Source organism: Furipterus horrens, unplaced genomic scaffold (genome assembly GCF_987537825.1).
Source record: "Furipterus horrens unplaced genomic scaffold, mFurHor1.1.pri manual_scaffold_17, whole genome shotgun sequence".
NCBI lineage: Eukaryota > Metazoa > Chordata > Mammalia > Chiroptera > Furipteridae > Furipterus > Furipterus horrens.
Genome location: NW_028327187.1, coordinates 73,532,368 through 73,546,049, shown reverse-complemented (window position 1 = coordinate 73,546,049; position 13,682 = coordinate 73,532,368). Strand labels below are relative to the sequence as shown.

Sequence of the window (13,682 nt, the reverse complement as noted above, 5' to 3'; positions counted from 1 at the left end):
GAGCTTCCCTTGATTTCTCTGCTGGATACGTTAAGGAATAAAACACTACTTTAGTGTTTCCTAAAACAATCACAGATCCAAAGCCTTGCAGCTCTGTATTCGGAGCCCCAGCACAGCCGCGTGCTCAGTGGTGAATCCGAAGCCAGCAAAGGGGGAGGGGAGAGGGAAGGAAGGAAAGAAGGAAGGGAGGAAGGAAGGAAGGGAGGAGAAAGGGGGGAGAGAGAAGAAAGAGAGGGAGGAGGGAGAGAGGGAGAGAGAGAGAAAGAGAGGGAGAGAGAAGGGGGAGGAGAGAGGAAGAGGGGGAAAGGGAGGGTGAGGGAGAGCGTGAGCGCGCGCAAGCCAGCAAGCAAACCGGAGAGACAGAGAGAGGGACCAGAATAGAGACCCAGAGAAAGAGAAGAGGAAGAAGACCTCTGTGAAGGCTCAACCTCCAACTTGTTTCAGTTCGTTCATCCTTTTCTTCTGTCCACTTCTATAACTGTGGCGCTTGGTAAGAAACCTAGATGTCCCTCCTTCCCCCTCCCCCAATCTCAGGTCTTCTCTAGCGATAGCATCTCTCCCCTGTACTGAGAGTCTCCTTGGGTTGGCTGGGAAGGCGAGACATGCTCTGAGGCTGTTATGCTATCCTGGGTTCTCCGTGGGGCTGGTGGAAGCAGAGTCTGCATCTGGGCAGGGAAGCACTGGGGTAAAACCTGATTTAGGGAGGGGGTGTTGTGGTGTATGCGTGATTTGCTTCATTGTCACTGAATTGTTTTGTTCTTCTTTGGAAGCAGGTCAGTACTGACCTTGCAAATTGCTTGAGGGGGCCCAGCAGCTGCTGCAGAAAGCCATCCAGTGGCCCTTAGCCAAAGCAGACAGCACTGTCATGACCCTCCAGACAGCCCTAGGCGCGGAGATGGGGTAATAGCTGGAGCTTCCTTTCTCTTTTAACTCTTTCCCTGCAGCTGCTTCTCATTGCTGGAAATGAGAAATAAGAATACCGTGCAATTCCTTTCCCCATCTCTCTGTTACCTTCCCCAGATACAGGCGAGTAGAAAGTTGTTAATAACTGCTTTCTTTAAAGGCAGATTGAGATCTCCCCCTCTCTTTAAGAGGCTCATTGTGGGGTTAGGCCTGAGTTCCTTCACAAACTTAGGAGGCTTCTCTTGCTTCCCTGTGGGAAACCCCATTGCCTGTCCACTCCCAATCCCAGGTAGTTGAGCTGACAGGCTAGACTAGGGATTCATATGCCTTACCCCATCCTGCTGGCACGCATGGTATTTAGTCCAGCTGTGTCCTTGGGAGGGAAGAAACACCTGATGGTTTGTCTGGAACTGGCTTCCAGTTTACTGCTTCTCTCACTGTGGTTGAGGGTGGCATAGGCAGGAGGATTGGGGGAGGGGTGGCTGTTGGATTTAGAGAGACAGGCTGAGGAGTCAGTATTCCTGTTGTGAATAATATGGTTTATTGAGGGTTAGCAGGTATGCATGTCTGGAGCTATGCAAGGACTGGCTGAAGCTCTTGTAGTAGAGCCTCTCTTAACTGGTAGGGGGAAGGGATCTGGTTGCTTGATGGGGGCTTTTTGGGTTATCAACATTAAAGTGTCCATGATAGTAATTATAACATCAATATTACTTATTGCTAATATTGCTGACTGCTTAGTAAGTTTTGAATCTTGGGCTTAGGTTTAATGTGTATTATTCTTATATCAACCATATGAAGTAGATATTATTATCTTTGATTTAGTGATGAAGAAACTGAGGCACAGAAAGGTTAAGCAACTTGTCCAAGTTACCAAGTAATTAAATGTCCCAACTGGGAATTAAAACACACAGTACCTGGTTCCATAATGCATAACCTAGACAGTTAAGCACCACTGCCTCCTTGGGAAGAATTTTGGCCCTTTTTCTGTTAGGCAAATAAAGGTATAGTGGGTAGGGTGATACTTGGCAAGATTTGGAGGCAGGGTGGGGTGGGGTGGCAAAAGTAGTAGCCAGCTCTTTGTGTAGAATAAGAGGAACTTAGATTGGGGCATAGTGATGCAATTGTGGAGCCAATCCTCAGCTGAGTTTGCTGTAGGGAGTGCCCAAAAAGATTTCCTTGGCCAGCTTGTTTTTCTTTGAAAGGATGCCTGGAAAGACCTCACTTTGCCACTGTCATAGCCTCATCCACCTCACATTGAGCAAAAAACTAATTCTTTTAGAACCACATCTTGCTCTTTATTTTCTGAGGTTTTAGGGTCACTCTGTCTTGAAAATTTTAGAATACTAAAACCTTGGAACTGGAATGGTTGCTTAAGATCATTAAGCTTTATTTCTCCACCCAGTTCTTTAATTTTCTCTGAGCATTCAATTCATTGACCGATTCCTATTTGAATTCCCTTGCAGAGACAGAGAGCTCATTAGATGGCTCTTTCTGTCTTTGAGGAACTCTGGTTGTCAGAAAATGATCTCCATTATAAACCAAGCTCTGGCTCCCTATAACCTTTATTCATTGGTTCTTTGCAACCATATGGAACAAATTTGTTTCTTAATAATAGCTCTTCAGGTAGTTGACAGTAGCAATCACACCTTTCCCCTCAAGGGTCAGATCTGACAAGATCACAACTAAAGGTTTATCATTTGTCTCATTTTGGTAACTAGACTTTTATTAGTATGGTCTAGTGTCCCATTCTGTTGATTGTCTGCCACAAACTGATTGTACTGAGCTTTCTAAAGCAGTGTTGATAGTGTATTTTCTTCTCCTTGGAAAAGCTTGCTATGCAATATGAAGTGAATTGATGGGAACAAAGAAACTCTCTTTTCTTTTCCTAAAAACCAGGAATCAGTTAGTTCTAGTCCTTCTGAAGGCTCAGAATATCCATTTAGCAGTCAGACAATAGGCATGTGGGAATATTTGAGAAGCAGAGGTCAAGAGCAGGTATTATAAAAGAGACAGTTGAAATAATGGTGATTCAAAGTTCACAAACTATTTGGAAGGAAGAATAAATTATTTCTGAGATACTTTCTGATAAAATAAAGACATCAATGAGGGATGGTACAGAATGGGATTAGGTAGAATAGGAGTGAGTATGCAGTATGCTAGAGTGGAAAACTTACTTGGGTGTTAACAAACATGAATTCTTTCCCTAGCTCTGCTCTTTTGCCAGTTATCTTGGACACATGACTTTCTTTCTATGGACCTCAGTTTTTTCATCTATAAAATGCTGAGGTGGAGACTATCACCTCTGCAGTATTTCTTTAAAATCTGAAGTAAACTATAAATTACAGGGGCTTCAGAAATCATCTAGCCAGTGCTCATAAAACTTAAATGTGCAAAAGAATCTCCTGGGGATCTTGTTAAAATGCTAATTCTAATTCAGAGGATCTGGGGTGGCACCTGAGATTTTACATTATAACAAACTGCCAGGTAGTAATCCTGAACTTGCTGTTCCAGCGCTTTACAAACTATCTTGGAGAAGTACCAGGTTTTTTCCCCCCTCAAATATTCTAATATATTAAAGACTGTAACTTTAGTAAAATACATTAACTATGTTACTAAAAAAAAAAAAAGAAAAAACATACAAAATATAAGTTCATAGTGTTGTTATTAGCTTCAACACAGAAATTACTTTTGCCAAATTGCTGTAACATTTTTTAAGTATTCTCAATTTCTGTGATTACAGTGCTGCTGCCTCGTAATTAATGTTCATAGACAGGTACTGCTCTATGGACCACACTGAGCAGCACTGGTCTAGGCTACCTGCCTAACTAATTTTAGAGGCCCAGATTGGACCCAGTTACAACATGATCTTTCACCCTCAGGTTAAATGTCTTCTTTGATAAAGAACTTAATATCCTTATGCAATAGGTGTTGTGAGTGTCATTAAAGTATTTTTAAGCCTATATAAATTCCATTCTTAGATTAAATATTCCAATCAAGTAGAAGCTGTATCTGTCCAATTTATTGTACCATCACCTACAAGCCTAGTGTGTTGCATAGAGAAGGTACTTAAAAAATGTTGGTTAAGTGAATGAATAAACCACTTTGTATTAGTTATGTCTTTTGGGGTCATACTGTCATTAAAGAAAAAGTAATTTTGATTTCCTCCAGCGTATTTATCCTATTTTATAAATTTCTTATGGTGAATAGAAGGCCAGCTTACCTATCCCAAAGAGCTACCTGGCATCTCAATTTTACTTTGAAGGAATTATAGGAAGCCAAGTCCCAAGTCTTTACCTTCAATTCAGTTGTTCAACAGCTATTTATTCAGTAATGTGATTAGGCACCATGTATATAATACAAAGGTGAGCAAAACAGACACCATCCTTGCTTATTGGAGCTTATGGTTTGATGGGGAAGAAGCAATAAGTCAAATTATCACACAACGGTGTTATTTCAGCAGCGATAAATGCTATGAAGGAAAGGTATGGGGGTGGGGGGCTATGAAGGCATATAACAGAGGAAACTGATCTTAGCTTTGGGTTTAAGAAAAGCTTCATTGAAGCAGTGATATTAAGGCTGAGTAGAAACATAAGGGTTGGATGGGAGTGATGGAGGGGGTGTAGTAGTTTTCTAGATGAGGGGAAGAGCATGCAGGAGCACCCTAGATGAGAAAAGCATAGTGAATTTGAAAAATTGAACAAAAGCTGGGATAGCTGGAGTGGGCTGTTATAAAGGTTTTGGTCTTTATTACAGAAACACAGACTGATGAAAGGCTTTTAATCAGGGCTAGTGATATGGCCTAAACTGAATCCATTTAGTATGTTTCTACCTGCATATTATGAACCAAAGGAAATGCGGGAGATACAGGCTGATTTAGGTATGGCCTCTACCCTCCAAGATGACAGAGTTAAAAATAAGAGAGAGAAATATACAGACAACTATTATACTTGAAGAATGAGATCCACACCCATAAAAGAGAGGCAAAGGGCTTGCAGCCAAGGAGATCAAAGACAGTTTCTGAAAGTCACGTTTGAACCAGGCTTGAAAAATTAGACAAATTTTGAACATGCAGAGTTTGGGGATGGGAAAAGTGTTCTTTCTAGTCAGAGGCAAGAAAAGCAGAGGGCATGCATTGGGAACAGTGAAGGGCTCAGTTGTGTTGGAGTAAAGTGCATGGTGAAAGTATTTGAAAATTGTTTGGCAAGATAGGTTGAAAGCTTGACTGTAAATAAGATAGAATGCTAGCTTGGAAGATTAGGATTTTGGTCTATATACTGTAGAGGAGCAACTTTCTCATTTTATGGATGAGCATACTGATCCTGAGAAGGGAAGTGACTTAACTTGACTGAGGTCACATAGGTAGTACTACTGCTATAGCCCAGCAAGAGCTGCTGGGTACAGTTGAAAAAATCTGGAATTGAAACTCTGGAGAGAAGTCAGCTAGAGTGACTTAAAAGTCATTTATAAAGAGGTGGTACTTGAAATAGGAAGAAGGGATCCAAGGATATGGGAAAACAAAAAGATGAACCTGGGTGAAGACTACAAAGGAAGAGAGGTCAGATATATGGAAGGAAAATTAGGAGAGTACAGTATTATGAAAGAGCCCAGAGACAAGAGGCCTCATCCATTGGTTGGACAAATACTTTTGAATACATACTATTTACTAGGCATGGAGAATATAATGGTGAGAAAAATAGACATGGTTGTTGCCACCTTTGGGTCATGGTTTAGATGGGGAGATAGATGTTGCTCTACAAACTATTGAACTATATAGTTATACATTGTGATTACTGTGTAGAGGAAAATGTACTGCTTTAAGAAGAAAGATATGGTTAACATTATTAGACTTTTCAGCAGAGTTGAGTATTGATAAATGACACTCCTCCCTACTAATAAGTTCTCCTTACTCTGATGCTCGCAGTGCTTATTAATGGTTAAGACAGGATGATACATATCTATTTTGCAGATGTTTGGCAGATAATACTTCTGTAAGGGAAATTAAGTTTCCCTCCAGCCTCATGCCCACAAGAGCACAGGCTTACTTGAAAACCAGGTTATATATCATGTTGCTTAACAGAAACTCTGGATGAACCTCTCTCCAGATACCCTGATTCTCCCCATTTAACAAGTTAGAAAAGAGGCACTTGATACGAAAAAAATGAATAACTGAATATTAAAAGTCTCTTTTTAAATGGGAATTCAGATAGTCTACTCTAGATTCTAGTCCTGGCTTAGATGTAACTTACTCTCTTGTGACAAATCACTTGTCTTGTTTGAGCCTCAGTTTCCATAATTATAATATGAAGAAGGTTGGACCAGACCTAGATGATTTATAAAGACCCTCCCAGCTGTAAGCTTCCAATTGATGCTCTGTTCTATAGTACATTCTCATGGTCCTTTGTTACTTAAATAAGTTCAGGCTCAGTCACTTATTTATGCAACACTAAGTATTTTATACAGAATTCTGAAGATTGCTAATTTTGGTTTGGAAGTGATTATAGGAAGGCCCCTACCTTGTTTCATTCCTGAGATTGCTGAAATCATGACTGTCTTGAAAACCAAGGAAAGAACTCACTGTATTCTAAAATCTCTGGTAAATCTGGGTATTGGGTGATATTTCCACTAGTGCTGGTTTGAAATAAACTAAGGGCACTGAAAAGAAAATAGGACAGAGTATTGTGAAATAGAGGCAAGATAATTATCTCATATTCTGAAATGTAATGATACAGGTAATCTCTTCTTATGGGAAAAGATATATAGTTAAAGGGAAATTTTGGTTAGCAATAAAAAAATATTTTTATGATGTTTTGCTTCCTGACTATTGTTATTGGTTTGGCGCAAATAAACTCATAAAAATTCTTACAGGTTTGGATGTTTCTTGTGTTGCCAACTGCTATGCCCTTGGTGCCTCTCCCAATTCTTGTAACATGAGAGGTGCTCTCATATTTATTGAATAAAGGCATAGTCGTGAGAGGTGCTCACATATTTATTGAATAAAGGCATAGTCGTGAGATACTGGACAGAATGGAAAAAAGGAGAGATGCTTCAGCTTCAGCTCAAAATTCAACTAGCCTAGGTTCAGCCTCATTCCCAGAACTTCTCCTTATCCAAAATTCATTTTCATTCCATGGATAGAGGATCGAGGATGATAGGATCTCTCTTACACCAGCTCTTACCTCACCTCCAGTTTCTATATTCCTAGTTTGTTGTTTATTACATCTCTGGTACATTGCAGCTTCACTTTTTCTCATGACCTTTCCAAACACAATGCTTATGATTTGATCTTGACCCTAAATACCTTCATCCTGTCACCTGTGTTTAAGAACAGTAGTATATTTAAGAGCAAACAAAGGGTAATAAATATGGAATTAAAGAACATCCTCTGCTTCTCATTTGAGACAGAACAGGTACTTTACCCCAGGGCAGGGCTTTGTCAGGAACTTGTTCCTCCATAGATTCATAGCCCAAGACCCGACCCTCTGTGAGGATCGAGAGAGGATGGGAACTTCTCTAGCATTAGAAAGACTGTCTTATGGGCATCTGTGATGTCTGCCTCAAATATGTATAATACAGGATGACAGACTGTTTAGCTTCAAATCTTTTTTTAAGCTGAGAGAAGGTGTACAGGACTGAATTAACAATAAATAAGATAAAAACAAAACCACTTGATTTTAAAGGTATTGTTGTTTGTACACAGTATGTGTCCTCACCATACACAGAAGGAAGACTAAAAATCTTCAGGATGTATATTTTGAAGGTGCTTTTCTATTTTAAAATGATTTCTTAAAAGGAATCAAGTATTACATAGATTTTTTTTTAACAGAAGGGGAGGTGAATGTGATCATAACATGAAGGAACTTTTAAAAATATTACAAGAGAAGCTCAGAAATAGCAGGGTTCTTACCAATTATGTAATACGAGTCTTATCATCCAGTACATATGGTCTTTTTTTCTGTGTAAATAGTTCCAGGAAAGGTTTCTTAAAACCATCTGATAATAGTTGTAATTGTTAGCAACTTCTTCATACTGACTTAAAATCTGTCTTCTGAATCTAACCCATTGTTCTTGCTCCTTGGAGCAACTAGGAATGCTGAGTAATTTCCATTTCCCTTCCCTGCAATCCTTATTTCAAAGTTTAAAGATAGTTTGTTCTTTTTTTAATCTTATTTTCCAGACCATATATTCCCAATTCTTTTTGTTTTTTTTTAAAGTATATTTTATTGATTATGTTGTTACAATAGTTCCAATGTTTTTTCCCTTTGGCTCCCCTCCACCCAGTACCTCCCTTCCCCCAGCAATCCCACCCCCCTTAGTTCATGTCCATGGATCATGCATACAAGTCCTTGGCTTCACCCTTTCCTATATTATTATTTTTTTAATTAATTAATTTTATAACAATAAAAAATAACAATTCCCCCCTCTCAGACTTAAGACCCTTTATAATCTTGTAAAGGACACTGGGCGAAGGCCTTGTGCTCCTCTAGCCGCTTCAAGCTGGGACATGGTCATTGTCCTATCTACCCTTGGGTCCAGAAATCCCTAATAAGAATGGGGGTGCAGTGGGGAGGGTGGCCTTCCCACATGGGGAAGGATCTTGCAGACTCCAGGTCAGTTGGCTGTCCCCGGACAATGGCGTGCTTGGTTTAACAGGCTGGCATCCTTGTTGTATTAGACAGTCACTCAGGTAATTAGATCAAAGGCTTATGCCCTATGGTTCAATTGTGCTCATTTGTTTGTGTTGTTCATTAGTCTCCTGTATTAGGTGATATCATATGGTATTTTTCTTTCATTGCCTGGCTTCATATATTCCCAATTCTTGAGCTCATATGACATGAATTTTGAGTATCTGCTATAGGAGATGCATCAGTTTTCAGTACCACCCTTAATACACTATGTTAAAATCTAGATCTGGTACTCTAGGCATGGCTGACCAGTATGGTCATTTGAAAACTTCTGTATATTTATTAATCTATATTCGTCGTCGTCGTCGTCGTCGTCGTCGGCAGCCGTCCGTCTCGAGAGACGATGGTGTAGCTTCTTAAGAGTCTATCTGCACCGCTGAGAATGGCTGTGCAGTCCGACTCGGGAGTGACATGGTATCTGTCTCCTCCCGTGTTGAATCGACATCTTGTGATGACGCTGAAGCTACAGAGCCTGGGCAGGGTAATATGGAGGGTCTGCTGTTGCCCATGCAGCAGACCCCCCCTCTCTTCGCAGCTGAAGGGTCCAAGGGAAAGACAGAGTCGATACAGCTTGGGTTCAGGTGCGCCGCAGGAGTTGCCGGTGTTGACTACAACGTCAAACCGCCTTAGGGACTCCGGCTCCGGATTTTCTGTTGGGGTTTACTCCCTTAGCCTTTCCCCTGAAGAGGTATGCCGCAAGGCAGCGGAGGTTTTTTGGAGTCAGAGTTTTCCTTCTCTGATGTACCCTGACTGGAAGATCGAACCAGCGACACTTAGCTCGCAGGCCGACGCTCAATCCACTGAGCTAAACCAGCCAGGGCTATTAATCTATATTAAAGCTGTAATATCTACCTTTAAAATGTTTTTTTTAGTTAGAAAAATAAACAGCCTCATAATGAACAATTTTGAAAATGGAGAGAAGTTAATACAACCTCTAAATATTAGTCCAATGAACACTTGCTTTACTTCCTTCCAGATGTGTTTCCATGTTTACATAATTAGGATTCTCTCTTATGTGTACTATTTTATATCTGGCTTCTCTATTGGTATTATATTGTGAGCATTTCCTCACACCATTCAATAGCCTTTAAACAATGTTAAGGGCTGCATAATTTTCAGTTGTACAATTTATGCCATAATTCTTTAACATATTTTATATTGGTTGTTTAAATTATTTTCTATTGTAAGTTATCATTAATAGTCCTGCAATATATACCTTTAGATATATATCTTCGCTTCTTTGATCCTCATCTCTTTCAGATCTTTATTCAAAAGTCACCTTAGTGAGGTCTTCTATAATGACTACATATAAAATGCAAACCCTTCTCCCACACACACTTACTCTTCTCCTTCCTTGCTTTATTTATTTTTTCCTTAGTTTGTATTATCATCTAATAGACTAAATATTTTACTTATTTATTGTTTAGATCCTTGCATTAATATGTAAGCCCCTTGAACATGGGGACTTTTCCCTATTTTATTCACTGTAGTATCTCCCAATATCTAGAACAATGAGTGACATGCTATAGATCCTTACTAAATATTTCTTAAGTCAATGATTTTTTTAGGATGGGTTTTTATGAGGCATTATTGGGCCTAAGGATATTAAAATGTTAAAGGCTCTTGATATGTGTGTGAAGTTGTCACATTATATAAGGTGGTCAATTTCTGCTCTTATATCTATACCAATGCTGGCTATTGTCATTCTTTTAATAACGTTGCCAATCTAACAGAGGTAAATGGTATCTTACTGTTTTAGTTTATTTCTTTTATTATAGTGAGCATCAATACTTTCTTGTGTTTCTTGGTCACTGTTGTTTCCTTCCTATGAACATACGAAGGTCTGTCCAGAAGGTATCCAGCCATATAATATGAACAATAGAGACATTTATTGAAGAAGATACAAGAAACATTGTTCATAGGAAAATGATGCCTCAGTTCCCTTCAAAGTAGGTACCTTGGGACCTCACACAGCTCTTCCAATCGCCATCAGCTGCCTCACTGTATTTTCCTGAATCTCATTGATGGTCTGAAATCTCTTCCCTTTCAAAGGTGATTTTAGTTTGGGAAATGCCAGAAGTCACAGGGTGCCAAATCTGGGCTGTAGGGCAACTGAGTCACCTGGGTGATTTGATGTTTCACCAAAAATTTCGGCTTGAGACATAGTGCATGAGTGGGTATATTGTTGTGATGAAGCTGCCAATCACCCATTGCCCATAACTGTGGACTTCTGAATTCATCTGAATAGTTTCTGTGGAGGAATGTTCAAGCTTAACACAAAATTTGATGCAGGTTCATTGCTCTATTTGCTCAGTCATTTTGAATGTGACAGCCACACAGTACACATGCTCACTCAATGGCATCTACTGTCCCCACTGACCAGTATAGTGAGATCGTCATTGTTCACATATGTGCATTCCAGTTCACTCTCCTTGGCTGCAAGGTTGCATCGATGCCGTGCAAACCAGTCTCATTATTTTAACAGTGACTGGACTTTTCTGGACAGACCTCATATATGTATATATTTTCCTATTGAGATTTTATGTGTTTCTTATTAAGTTATATGAACAATATTTATATTTAGTAGACATAAGACCTTTCTTCTGTGGTCTATGTGGAAAATGTTTTTCCAAGTTTGTGTTTTAAATTAACTTTTATATACAAAGTAATTTTTATGTAATTATATAATCTTTTCATTTGTAATTTTTTTCTGATGAGTTGATGTTTAAGAATTTCCTGATCTAAAATTGGGTAAGTACAATATTTAAAGGGATTTTGTTTTTGTTGCTTATGTTTAATTGCTTAATCCTTCTGGAATTAATTTTTGGTGTATAATATTCTAAGTTGTTTCCCCTCTCAATTGTTTTATAATACAAACTATTAAATAATTCATCTTTTCCTGCTGTCTGTCATGCCACATTTAATATATATATGTATGTGTGTGTGTGTGTGTGTGTGTGTGTGTGTGTATATATATATATATATATATATATATATATATATATATATATATATATATATATAAATTGTTATGTATAGTAAGTTCTCCTTGGGATTCATCTATTTTCCATGCCTTTTAGTCTGCCACTTCTTGTTCTAGTTTCAAAGTTTAAATATTATTGTAGTTTTAAAATAATTGTTATCACTTTAACTTTTCCACTTACTAGCTGTGTGATCTCTATGTTTCAATTTGTCTATCTGTATAGAGTGTTTAAGAGCAGTAACATTTATTTTATGCTTTTAATTATGTGAAGAGAATCTTTCAATCATTATTTCTGCTTATTTATTATGATTGGTATAGAGGGAAACTGTTATTTATAATTTTAACTTCTATTCCTTCACTTTGCTCAAATTTATTATTATGAATTTATAGTTTACAAGTTTATTTTCTTGTTTTTTTCTTTTTAATTTTGGAAGAATTTAAAATATTTTGAAAGAAACTCATAGATGTACCTAGAACAAATAACTACCATATATTTCTCAGAATGAACAAGTGTCAGCATTTTGTCATTTCTGCTTCAGGTATATTTTAATAAAATAAAATATTATGGATAAACTATGTCTTTCCTTGTGTCTAGCTCCAGCTTCATTTGTTTCCACATCCTTCTAAAACACAATATCCAGAGCCACCCACATTTGCACTTTTTTTTTTTTTTTTTTGCTTAGACACATTTTACTTAGTGATTCATATGAATTTTTAAAATATATTCTGGATACTAATTATTGGTCAGTTTTACATGTTGCATATATTTGCTTCTATATGTCACCTTGGCTTTCTATTTTGTTTATGTGGTCCTTTATCATACAAAGGTTTAAAATTCTCATGATAATTTTATTAATCTTTTTCTTTAGGAATTGTGATTTTTGTGTCACATTTAAGAAATATTAAGAAATCTTATCCTGGAACATGAAAACTGTTTTCCAAATTTTCTTTGCAGTGTTTTCAATTTTTGCTTTACATTTACTTTTTAAACTATCTGGATTTTATTATTGCATGTGATATAAAATATGGGTCAAATTTCTCTATGTCACATATCACTTGTTTCAATATAATTTATGCATAACTGATTTAGAATGCAAACTCCATCATATTACCCAGTTTCTACACATACTTGGGTCTATTTCTAGGCTGTGTGCTCCAGTAATCCATTTGTCTATATTTGTGTTGTTTTAATTATGAATACTTTATGAATCCTGACATTTGAAAAGTCAGTCATTGTTCACTCTCTGCCCTCACCCAACCCACACCCACACCACTTATCTTTTCTTTCTGAAATTGTCTTATGTTTGGACCCTTGCTCCCTTACCTTAATTTTAAAATAACATTTAAAATATTTTATTGATTATGCTGTTACGATTGTTCAATTTTTCCCCTTTGGCCCCCACCCAGCACCCCCTACTGCCCTCAGACAATTCTGCCACCTTTTTTCATATGCATTCTTTGGCTACTCCAGTTCCTATGTTGTACTTTACATACCCATGGCTATTCTGTGACTACCAATTTATACTTCTTAATACCCTCACCTCTTCACCCATTCCCTCAAACCCCCTCCCTCTGGTAACCATCAAAAGCTCTCAATAGCCATGATTCTGTCTCTGTTCTTATTTGCTTAGTTTGTTTTTTTAGATTTACTTGTTGATACATATGTGTTTATTGCCATTTTATTAATCATAGTTTTGATCTTCTTTTTCTAAAATAAATCTCTTTAACAATTTATATAATGGTTTGGTGATGATGAACTCCTTTAGTATTTTCTTGTCTGGGAAGCTCTTTATTTACCCTTCAATTCTAAATGATAGCTTTGCTGGGTAGAGCAATCTTGGTTGTAGGTCCCTGCTTTTCATGACTTTGACGAATCCCTTCTAGCCTGCTAACTTTCTTTTGAAAAATTGGCTGATAGCCTTGTGGGAACTCACCTGTAGATAATTCTCTGCTTTTCTCTTGCTGCTTTTAAGATTATCTCCTTACCTTTAACCTTTGGCACTTATTATGATGTATCTTAATGTGGGCCTGTTTACCTCCATCTTGTTTGGGACTCTCGGTCTTTCCTTGACTTGCATGTCTGTTTCCTTCACCAGATCAGGAAGGTTTTCTTT

At 38.0% G+C, this 13,682-nt stretch overlaps 1 protein-coding gene across 1 annotated transcript in view; it reads left to right on the top strand.

Moving 5' to 3' along the window:
* Positions 1 to 345: 345 nt before the first annotated feature.
* The window catches only part of GABRA3 (gamma-aminobutyric acid type A receptor subunit alpha3), a 548,803-nt gene continuing 535,466 nt past the window's right edge, over positions 346 to 13,682 (top strand). Inside the window, exon 1 of the mRNA XM_090264708.1 lies at positions 346 to 490. The gene's annotated coding sequence lies outside the window, so the exon portion shown is untranslated. The remainder of the gene's footprint in view (positions 491 to 13,682) is intronic.